We start from the raw sequence: 9,996 nt of genomic DNA, 5'->3' as shown, positions 1-9,996 counted from the left end.
CGACGATATTTATGTTACTGTCTTATTTGATTCGGGTGCGGATACAAGTTATGTGTCTTTGAATGTTAGCCAAATGTTAAAACGTGCACCAACTCCCCTAAGCACCAAACATGTCGTAGAGTTAGCTAATGGTAAAAGTCTAGAAGCAACACACATAGTTCAGGGTTGTACTCTTATCCTCGCTGGTCAGACATTCTCCATTGACCTCATTCCTATAGTTCTGGGTAGTTTTGACATTGTCGTCGGCATGGATTGGTTATCCAAGAAGCAAGCAGAGATCCTATGTAAGGAGAAGATTATTCGTATTCCTCGTTCTGGTCAAGAACCTCTCGAAGTTCAAGGCGACAAGAGTGGTGCTGTGGTTGGCATCATCTCTTTCTTGAAGGCATAGAAATGTTTGCGAAAAGGTCACACTGCTATTCTGGCACTTGTCACTGACGCATCAGCGAAGGAAAAGAAATTGGAAGACATTCCAGTTGTACGCGACTTCCCTCAGGTGTTTCCTGAAGATTTACCTGGTCTACCGCCTCATCGCCAGGTCGAGTTCCAAGTCGAGCTAGCTCCAGGAGCAGCACCCATAGCTCGAGCACCGTATCGTTTAGCTCCAACTGAACTGGAAGAACTGTCAAAACAGCTACAGGAGCTCTTGGAAAAGGGCTTTATTCGTTCTAGCTCTTCGCCTTGGGGAGCTCCAGTGTTATTTTTGAACAAGAAGGATGGTACCTTCAGGATGTGCATAGACTACCGGGAACTCAACAAGGTGAGGGTGAAGAACCGTTATCCTCTTCCACGTATAGACGACTTATTCGACCAGTTGCAAAGGTCGTGTTACTACTCCAAGATAGACTTAAGGTCAGGTTACCATCAGCTGAGAGTCCGGGATGAGGACGTCTCCAAGACAGCATTCAGAACTCGCTACGGCCACTACGAGTTTCTTGTCATGCCGTTCGGGTTAACGAACGCGCCTGCCGTATTTATGGATCTTATGAACAGGGTGTGCAAACCCTACCTAGACAAGTTTGTGATTGTTTTCATTGACGACATCCTGATCTACTCCAAGAGTCATGAGGAACACGAGCATCATTTACGATTGATTTTGGAACTTCTTCGAAAGGAACAACTGTATGCCAAGTTTTCAAAGTGCGACTTCTGGCTTCGTGAAGTCCACTTCTTAGGCCATGTGGTGAATAGGGATGGGATTCATGTCGATCTATCCAAGGTAGATTCGATCAGGAACTGGCCTGCACCGCGTACGCCAACAGAAATACGCCAATTCTTGGGTTTGGCGGGGTACTACAGACGATTCATTAAAGACTTTTCCAAGATCGCACAGCCGCTTACTATGTTGACACAGAAAGGTGTTACCTATCGTTGGGGTAATACACAAGAAACGGCTTTTCAGTATCTGAAGGATAGACTATGCAGCGCACCTATACTATCATTGCCAGAGGGCACGAAAGATTTTGTGGTCTATTGTGACGCATCGATACAGGGGCTTGGTTGTGTATTGATGCAGCGGGATAAAGTTATTGCCTACGCTTCACGACAACTCAAAGTTCATGAACGGAACTACACGACGCACGATTTAGAGCTGGGAGCTGTTTTTTTCGCGCTTAAGATACGGCGACACTACCTGTACGGTACCAAGTGCACTATCTACACCGATCACTGGAGTCTCGAGCATATTTTCAAGCAGAAGGAATTGAACATGCGTCAACGACGATGGGTCGAGCTACTTAATGATTACGAATGCGCCATCAAGTACCATCCAGGCAAAGCAATGTTGTGGCTGACGCTCTCAGTCGAAAGGACATTCTACCTAGGCGTGTACGAGCTTCGCAGCTCACTATTCAGTCTGATCTTCCTGCACAGATACAAAATGCTCAGGTAGAAGCATTGAAACCAGAAAACGTCAGGGCTGAAGCCTTACGCGGATCAAGGCAACGATTAGAACAGAAGGAAGACGGCGCCTACTATGTAATAGGACGTATTTAGGTCCCACTTTATGGTGACTTGCGCGAACTTGTGATGGATGAAGCGCACAAGTCTCGCTACTCGGTACATCCAGGGTCGGATAAAATGTACCACGGCATGAAGGCCCACATCGCTACCTATGTCCGCAAATGTTTGACCTGTGCTAGAGTCAAGGCAGAGTATCAGAAACCAGCGGGCCTACTCCAACAACCAAAGATATCACAATGGAAATGGGAGGAAATTTCCATGGATTTTGTTACAGGCCTACCTAGATCCCAGCATGGGAACGATACTATTTGGGTGATCGTGGATCGACTCACCAAGTCTGCTCATTTCCTGGCAATCAAAGAAACAGACAAATTTTCCACATTAGCAGACATCTACTTGAAAGAAGTGTTCTCGAGGCACGGGGTGCCCACCTCTATCATTTCGGATCGCGATGCACGATTCACATCAGAATTATGGCAAGCAATGCACAAGGCTTTTGGCTCTCGGTTAGATATGAGCACGGCTTATCACCCTCAGACGGATGGGCAGTCTGAACGCACGATTCAAACCTTAGAAGACATGCTTCGGGCATGTGTTATCGATTTTGGCAACAGCTGGGAAAAGCACCTCCCTTTAGTGGAGTTTTCATACAATAACAGTTATCACACCAGCATACAAGCCGCTCCATTTGAGGCATTGTACGGGCGTAAATGCCGGTCACCTCTCTGTTGGGCAGAGGTGGGGGATAGTCAGGTCACGGGTCCAGAACTTATTGTGGACACCACGGAAAAGATTGCACAAATACGACAACGCATGGCGGCAGCACGCGACCGTCAGAAAAGCTACGCGGATAAGCGTAGGAAGCCATTAGAATTTCAGGTCGGGGACCGGGTTTTACTTAAAGTCTCACCCTGGAAGGGTGTGGTTCGTTTTGGGAAACGGGGCAAACTCAATCCGCGGTATGTCGGACCATTCAAGATTATAGAGAGAATAGGCAAAGTAGCCTACAGACTGAACCTACCAGCTGAACTCGGTGCAGTTCACAACGTTTTACACGTGTCGAATCTGAAGAAGTGCCTGTCAGATGAGACCCTCATAGTTCCTCTGAAGGAACTCACTATCGACGAGCAGTTGCACTTCGTCGAGGAACCAATTGAAATCACGGACCGGGATGTTAAGGTCCTCAAGCACAAGAGAATCCCTCTTGTTCGAGTTCGTTGGAACTCCCGTCGTGGCCCAGAGTTCACCTGGGAACGCGAAGATCAGATGAAAGAAAAGTACCCCCAATTGTTCGCGAACAGTACAACCACTACTGAGGCTGAAGCTACCACGGAATTTCGGGACGAAATTCCAGATCAACGGGGGGAGGATGTGACACCTGTCACACCCCGACCACGTAGAACATACAAAACGTGGCGGAAACGTCGGGGAGTGTTGTAACAGAATCAATTGTTTCAAATCCATGGTAAACGAAGTTTCGTTTTATTAATCAAACATGAAAGTTTACATTGTCTTAAACAAGAACCAAAGAATACATAACATAAATTAACTAGTTCTTGTCTCATTTTAAGTCACTAAGGCACAGGTCCGCCTAATTATGTCTTGATAAGTCCTATGCATCATCTCCTGAAAACACATGTGAAAATAGGTACGTCAGCATAAAAATGCCTGTGAGATACATTGGTTTTGTGAAAACGGAATTCATGACTTATGTTTGAGAAAATGTTTAGTCATGAACCTCGTATTTTGCTTTGTCTTGTAAATCATTTGAAAAACGGTAAGATCAAATGATATGTATAAATAAGAGAACACTGTATGGTTAAACGGATAACCATGTAAAATGAGTTTGTATAAGATAAGTCGTTTGTAAAACAATGTCTCGTGAAAAGTGTGTTATTTGTATAAAATGTCATATGTCTCAAATTGGAATGATTCAAATAACGCTACGATATGTAATACCATACAAACACTTATATATAGGAAGCACCAGCGGCGTATCCACCATGCTTGTATCATATTACACACGCCTCGTTACTTAATCACTTACTCAAACCAAACCATCAAGATGAAATGTTTAACAATTGTGGAAGTGTTTATGTATAGTGAAATGTCTATTGTCAAATGTAAATCATGTCAACGGATACAACTGGTTTACACGGTTTAATGGTTACAAACGGTTCATATAATCGAAGGGTTAAGACGGTTCACATAGTCGAATGGTTACAACGGTTCAAAATGTAGCATAATGTGTTCATATGCTGGATGAGCATATGCAACAGAAATGCAATGTAAAACCATGTACTAAGTACGCACATAATGGGCATACATAGCATGTAATGTAAAGCAATGTACTAAGTACGCACACAATGGGCATACATAGCATGTAATGTAAGGCAATGTACTAAGTACGCACACAATGGGCATACATAGCATGTAATGTAAGGCAATGTACTAAGTACGCACACAATGGGCATACATAACATGTAATGTAAGGCAATGTACTAAGTACGCACACAATGGGCATACATAGCATGAAATTGTATTGTAAAGTAATGTACTAAGTATGCACACAATGGACATACATAGCATAGACACAATGAAATCATGTACTATATATGTACTATCGAACATAGCAAGTATATGATGTGAAAACCGGAAAGCATGAAAGTAACAAGTAGGCACATGCGTTTCACCCCAAAACAGTTTGGAAAACAGTAAAAGAGGGGTTCAATGTACTCACCTAAGATTGCTTCGGAGTTCTTGTATAATAACCAGATAATGCTAGAGATCACGGAATATCAAACGGCACCTAATAGGTAGCTACATTAATATACCGGACCAAAATCGGAAGGATCAGATAGTATGCGGGTTCGTAAACCAAACGAGTATGGAGACTCGTGTAATATGGTTTAACAAAGCCTACATACTAAAATGAAACCTAACCTAAGTGCTTGCGACCCATTACGACCCGTTTAGGTAGCTTATGCTACCTTACGCGTCGTTCGCGTAGAACGCGTCTGGAACGCCTAACATCGTGACCACAAGGTATAACCTCGGAAGGTTATAGCCATGATCACCTAATGTGTTTGGTCGGATCCTAATGATCGACCAAATGGGTCGGGTTTGAAAGTATAAGCGATGGTTTAGATCGCTTACCTTACGACCCTATATATGCACTAAACTAAAAGTGATGAGCTAAGCATGTTAGAACATGCTTAACTAAGTTTAGAAAACAGGTTTGGCATCAAAACAAACGGCTTTGATGCTCACGAGTAGTTTGGTTACAAAATATGCAAGAATCCACATTTTAGCCTAAACTACGACTCGTCACTGAGCCTAGATAACGTGGTAATCAGTAGGTATTGTGACAACCCGACTTCTTGAGGTTAGTATTATTCTATTTCCCGACTCCTTTGTTGTATTTACATATCCTAGACTTGTGTGTTAGTGGGTATATGTTACAAACTTGTACTTGTTAATGAGTAACGTATTCGAATAATGGATTTACACTAGGACATCTTTCAAGTTGGGATCCTTCGACCGAAAGGTCTAACCTTCGAAGGATCATTCAACCTTCAAAGGATCACGAAACATATCCTTCGACCTAGGAAGGATCCTTCGAGACAATAATCGATCCTTCGATCGATCCTTCGATGTGGGGCCTTAACTTTCGGCCCAACTAGTCACCGGCCCAAAACCTTACCTATATTAACAGCAGTTACGTAGTATGACTGCACAGAATCATTCGAACATCCCAAACCCTAGAAACCTTTTTGGGCGACGGCAGAACTCAGGAAACTCCCTGTCGTGATCATCAACATCGTATCATCATCCATCATTCGGTTAGTATGATTCTTTGCATATTGTTTCTATGTGATACTCTCGGTTACATGATCTTATTCGATGGAGAATTCATGCATAAAACTAGGGTTCAACTGATAGGTGATTGATTGACGATTCTGTGTTATGATGTTGATTGGTGTTATTGTTTGATAGATAATTCATGCATAGAACTAGGGTTCAATCGATTAGGGTTAATGGATGAATGGTTTCGGGTTGGGGAATCGGACTAGGGTTAATCGGTTACATTCTAGTCAATCGGATAGGCTATTAATCATTGTTGTTCGGTTATCATGATCTGTTTGAACGTTACAGCACCTATATGCATTCACTCACACACTTTCACAGACTGATTCTTGGTGAAAACACAAAACGTGATTGCTGATCGTATGATTAGGGTTTCTGTTTCTGTTGACCGAAAGATAGTGTGTTGACCGAAAGATAGTTGTGTTGACCGAAAGATAGTGTGTTGACCGAAAGATAGTTGTGTTGACCGAAACATAATCTGTGTGTCGAAAGATAACTATGTCGAAACATAGCTGATGTGTCGAAAGATAACCATAAATCGAAAGATGATAACTGTGTATCGAAAGATGTGTCGAAACATAATTGTGATAATTGTGATAATTGTTAGACCGAAAGATGAGCAATGTATCGAAGGATGTGTAATGTGAATCGATAGATAGTTGATGATTAAATGTGAAAGAATATGTGGTGTGCTTGTATGCAAACTGACTGTTAAATGTGAATATCATAGGGCTTGGTAAATCACTGTGGTTAAACGAATAATTAATTCTACCGAGCAATCCCAGGTGAGTTCACTACATTCGAGCATGCGTCCCAGTGGTTGGGGACAGTCAGTGGGTATCCCATGGGAGGGGATGAGTCTTTGGGTAAAAACGGGTATATTGGTTAATGATCTCACCTATCATCTTTTGTAAGTCCCTCATCGGGTATTAGTTAGTAGCGCTACTTAGGTTTGGCACCCTCACCCCGTGCCTGTAGAGGACGGAGGTGAACTAATGACCCAGTCTGGCCCAGTACTAGATAGGAGTACGTGGGAAGGGCAGTCCGTGAGCCTTCCGTGTTTGGAAATGAGATATTAACAATATTACTTGCATTGGGTATTAAACTGTTTTACATGCACCGGGTAACAAACGTTTTCTAAAACTGTGAACTCGCCAGCTTTGTCTGATACGTGTGTTACATGCTCGCAGGTCATTAGGTGCGTTGAAAGCAGGAACTTGCTGGCTGGAGGGCGCGAGTGGTCATGGTTGCTTGATGGATTTATTATTAGACATTTATTTACTATGATTGATTGGATAACATTCATATTACGATACATTAACGCTTCCGCTAAACTTATGGTTTTTGAATAACTTATGTTGGGATTTCAGTATCTTTAAATAATGAAGTTTTATTTCAAACTTGTGTTTCAAAGTAATTGGTGGCTCATTGCTAGTCGTCACACGCCTAGCAGGGACACTCCCTAGGTGGTAATTTTGGGGGTGTGACAGTTTGGTATCAGAGCCACTGGTTATAGTGAATTGGTTATAAAAATGTTTTATAAAACCAGACTATAACTGAACTGATACGACATACTGATACCACATGGACCATGACACTCAGCTCCAGGCAGCAAGGTTCGTCTCTTGTTTACTATTGCATAGCATAGTTAGTACATACTCATGATTAGTATCACACTCGAACGCACGCATGACATTACAATACGAATTGCTATGCTATCTGTCTATACTACGTGTTTTAAGAGTAGAACTCTTCTTGGGTTTACGTGCTCTATGTTGTGATATCGACGGTCGTACTGTATGAATTTGGGAAACCTTTTAAACACGAGTAGGGAGGAACTGAGATAAGCATGCAAATCAGGTTATTATTATGGGTGCACACATAATAACAACGTGAGGTGCATGTGAGTCCCAGTAAATCTCGACTAGTGTGAAAAAGGAATCCCGCATTGTTAGTCAATGTTGTATTAGAACCTCGAAAAACTGTGAATACTATAACAATACTTGACATTCGCCTGAAATGGTCTGTTAATTTGTTTCTTCTTCCCATGCTTATAGAATCATGAACGGACGTGGTGGAGGTCGTCGTGGTGGACGCGGTGGGCGTGGTGGAGGCCGTGGTGACGGACAAGGCGAAATTCATATGACTCAAGCTGAGCTAGAGGCATTACTCAATGCCCAGGTGGCTGCAGCATTGGCAGCTTATCAGGCTGGTATGACATGTACCAGACATTCTTCCCTTTGAATCGTGAACTTGAGTCTTACTTGTTGGTTTATTTTCTTTCGTTAATAGGTCAGCCGGCGCCACAAAACCAGCCTCACCCACCGGTCTGCACTTTTAAAACTTTCATGGATTGCAAGCCACAGACCTTCAGTGGCACTGAAGGGGCTGTAGGACTTATACGCTGGTTCGAAAAGGCGGAGTCAGTGTTTGCGATATGTAACTGCCCAGTTGGGGATAGAGTAAAGTTTGTAGCAGGCACGCTTCAGGATGGTGCCTTGACCTGGTGGAATGCCCAGGTCCAACTGCTAGGTATTGAGGCGGCGAACGCCACTACGTGGGATGACTTCAAGGAACTGATGAGAGAGGAATACTGTCCTCGAGATGAAATAGCGAAGTTAGAGAATGAGTACTATCATCTGACAATGGTGGGATCTGAAATCGAGGCGTATGTGAAGCGGTCGTATGAGTTAGCTGATTTGTGTCCGAACTTGTCCCGACCCATGCCTCGAAGAATCGAGTTGTTTATTAAGGGGTTACCTCCACGGGTGAAGGGTTTAGTTACAGCAGCGAACCTCAATAACCTAACCCAGATTGTTAGATTGGCACATAAAATCGTTGACCAGGAGGTGGAGAGCGACTCATTGCCACCTCGTATTTCTAGCACTACCACAGCTGCCACTACTTCCACTGCATCTGCTGCTGATGGCAAACGTAAGTGGAACGATGCGGACAAGGGGTCCAACTCTGCACAGCCTCAGAAGAAGACGGATACTGGCAGCACCCGCAGTTTCAGTCAGACAACATCAGTAAATCAGAACTCGAGTAACAGATCAGGGCAGGGATCATATGCGGGGAAGCTACCCTTGTGCAGCAAGTGTGATTTTCATCACAAGGGGCAGTGTACTCGAGTTTGTTATCGGTGTAATCGACCGGGGCACAAGGCCAGGGATTGTAGGACCACACTTCCAGCTCAGCAGCAGCCAGCGCAGCAGGCGGGTAGGCAACAGCCTCAGCAAACTCAGGGTAGTCAGAAAGGGTGTTATCAGTGTGGGGCCGAGGGGCACTTCAAACGAGACTGCCCTCAGCTGAGACAGAACACGGGGGTGGTAACGGGAATAAAAATGCAGGGAACAACGGGGGTAATGTTGCGCGTGGTCGCGGATTTGTGCTGGGAGCTGGGGAAGCACGGAACGACGGCAACGTAGTTACTGGTACGTTTTCAGTGAACGGTGTTATTGCTTCTATCTTATTTGATTCTGGTGCCGACTGGAGTTATGTGTCTTTAGAGTTTAGTTCCCAGTTAGGATTAAGTCCTACACTTCTCGTAATGAAACACGTAGTAGAAATCGCAAATGGTAAAACAATCGAAGCTACGCATGTTCTATTTGGGTGTAAAATCGACCTTCTGGGTCAGGTCTTCGACATTGACTTAATTCCTATTACTCTTGGAAGCTTCGACGTGATCGTTGGTATGGACTGGTTGTCCAAGTATCAAGCGGAGATTCTCTGTAAGGAGAAGATCATACGTGTTCCCCTTCCCAGTGGGGAATTTCTATCAGTTCAGGGTCATCGCAGCGGGACCCCAGTCAGTATTGTTTCGGCAATGAAGGCCCAGAAGTATTTGCGTAAGGGCTATCCTGCTATATTAGCTCTTGTTACCGATTCATCGTCTGATGAAAGGAAGATCGAGGATCTTCCAGTTGTTCGGGAATATCCTGACGTATTTCCTGAAGAACTCCCTGGGTTACCTCCACATCGTCAGGTGGAATTCCAGATCGACCTCGCCCCAGCGGCAGCCCCAGTTGCCCGTGCTCCTTATCGTCTTGCGCCAGGAGAACTGCAGGAATTATCAAACCAACTCCAAGAGCTACTGGATAGGGGTTTCATTCGACCTAGCTCTTCCCCCTGGGGAGCTCCAGTCCTGTTTGTGAAGAAGAAGGATGG

Source organism: Helianthus annuus, chromosome 2 (genome assembly GCF_002127325.2).
Source record: "Helianthus annuus cultivar XRQ/B chromosome 2, HanXRQr2.0-SUNRISE, whole genome shotgun sequence".
NCBI classification, from domain to species: Eukaryota; Viridiplantae; Streptophyta; class Magnoliopsida; order Asterales; family Asteraceae; genus Helianthus; species Helianthus annuus.
Note: the sequence above shows the minus strand (reverse complement) of the source record.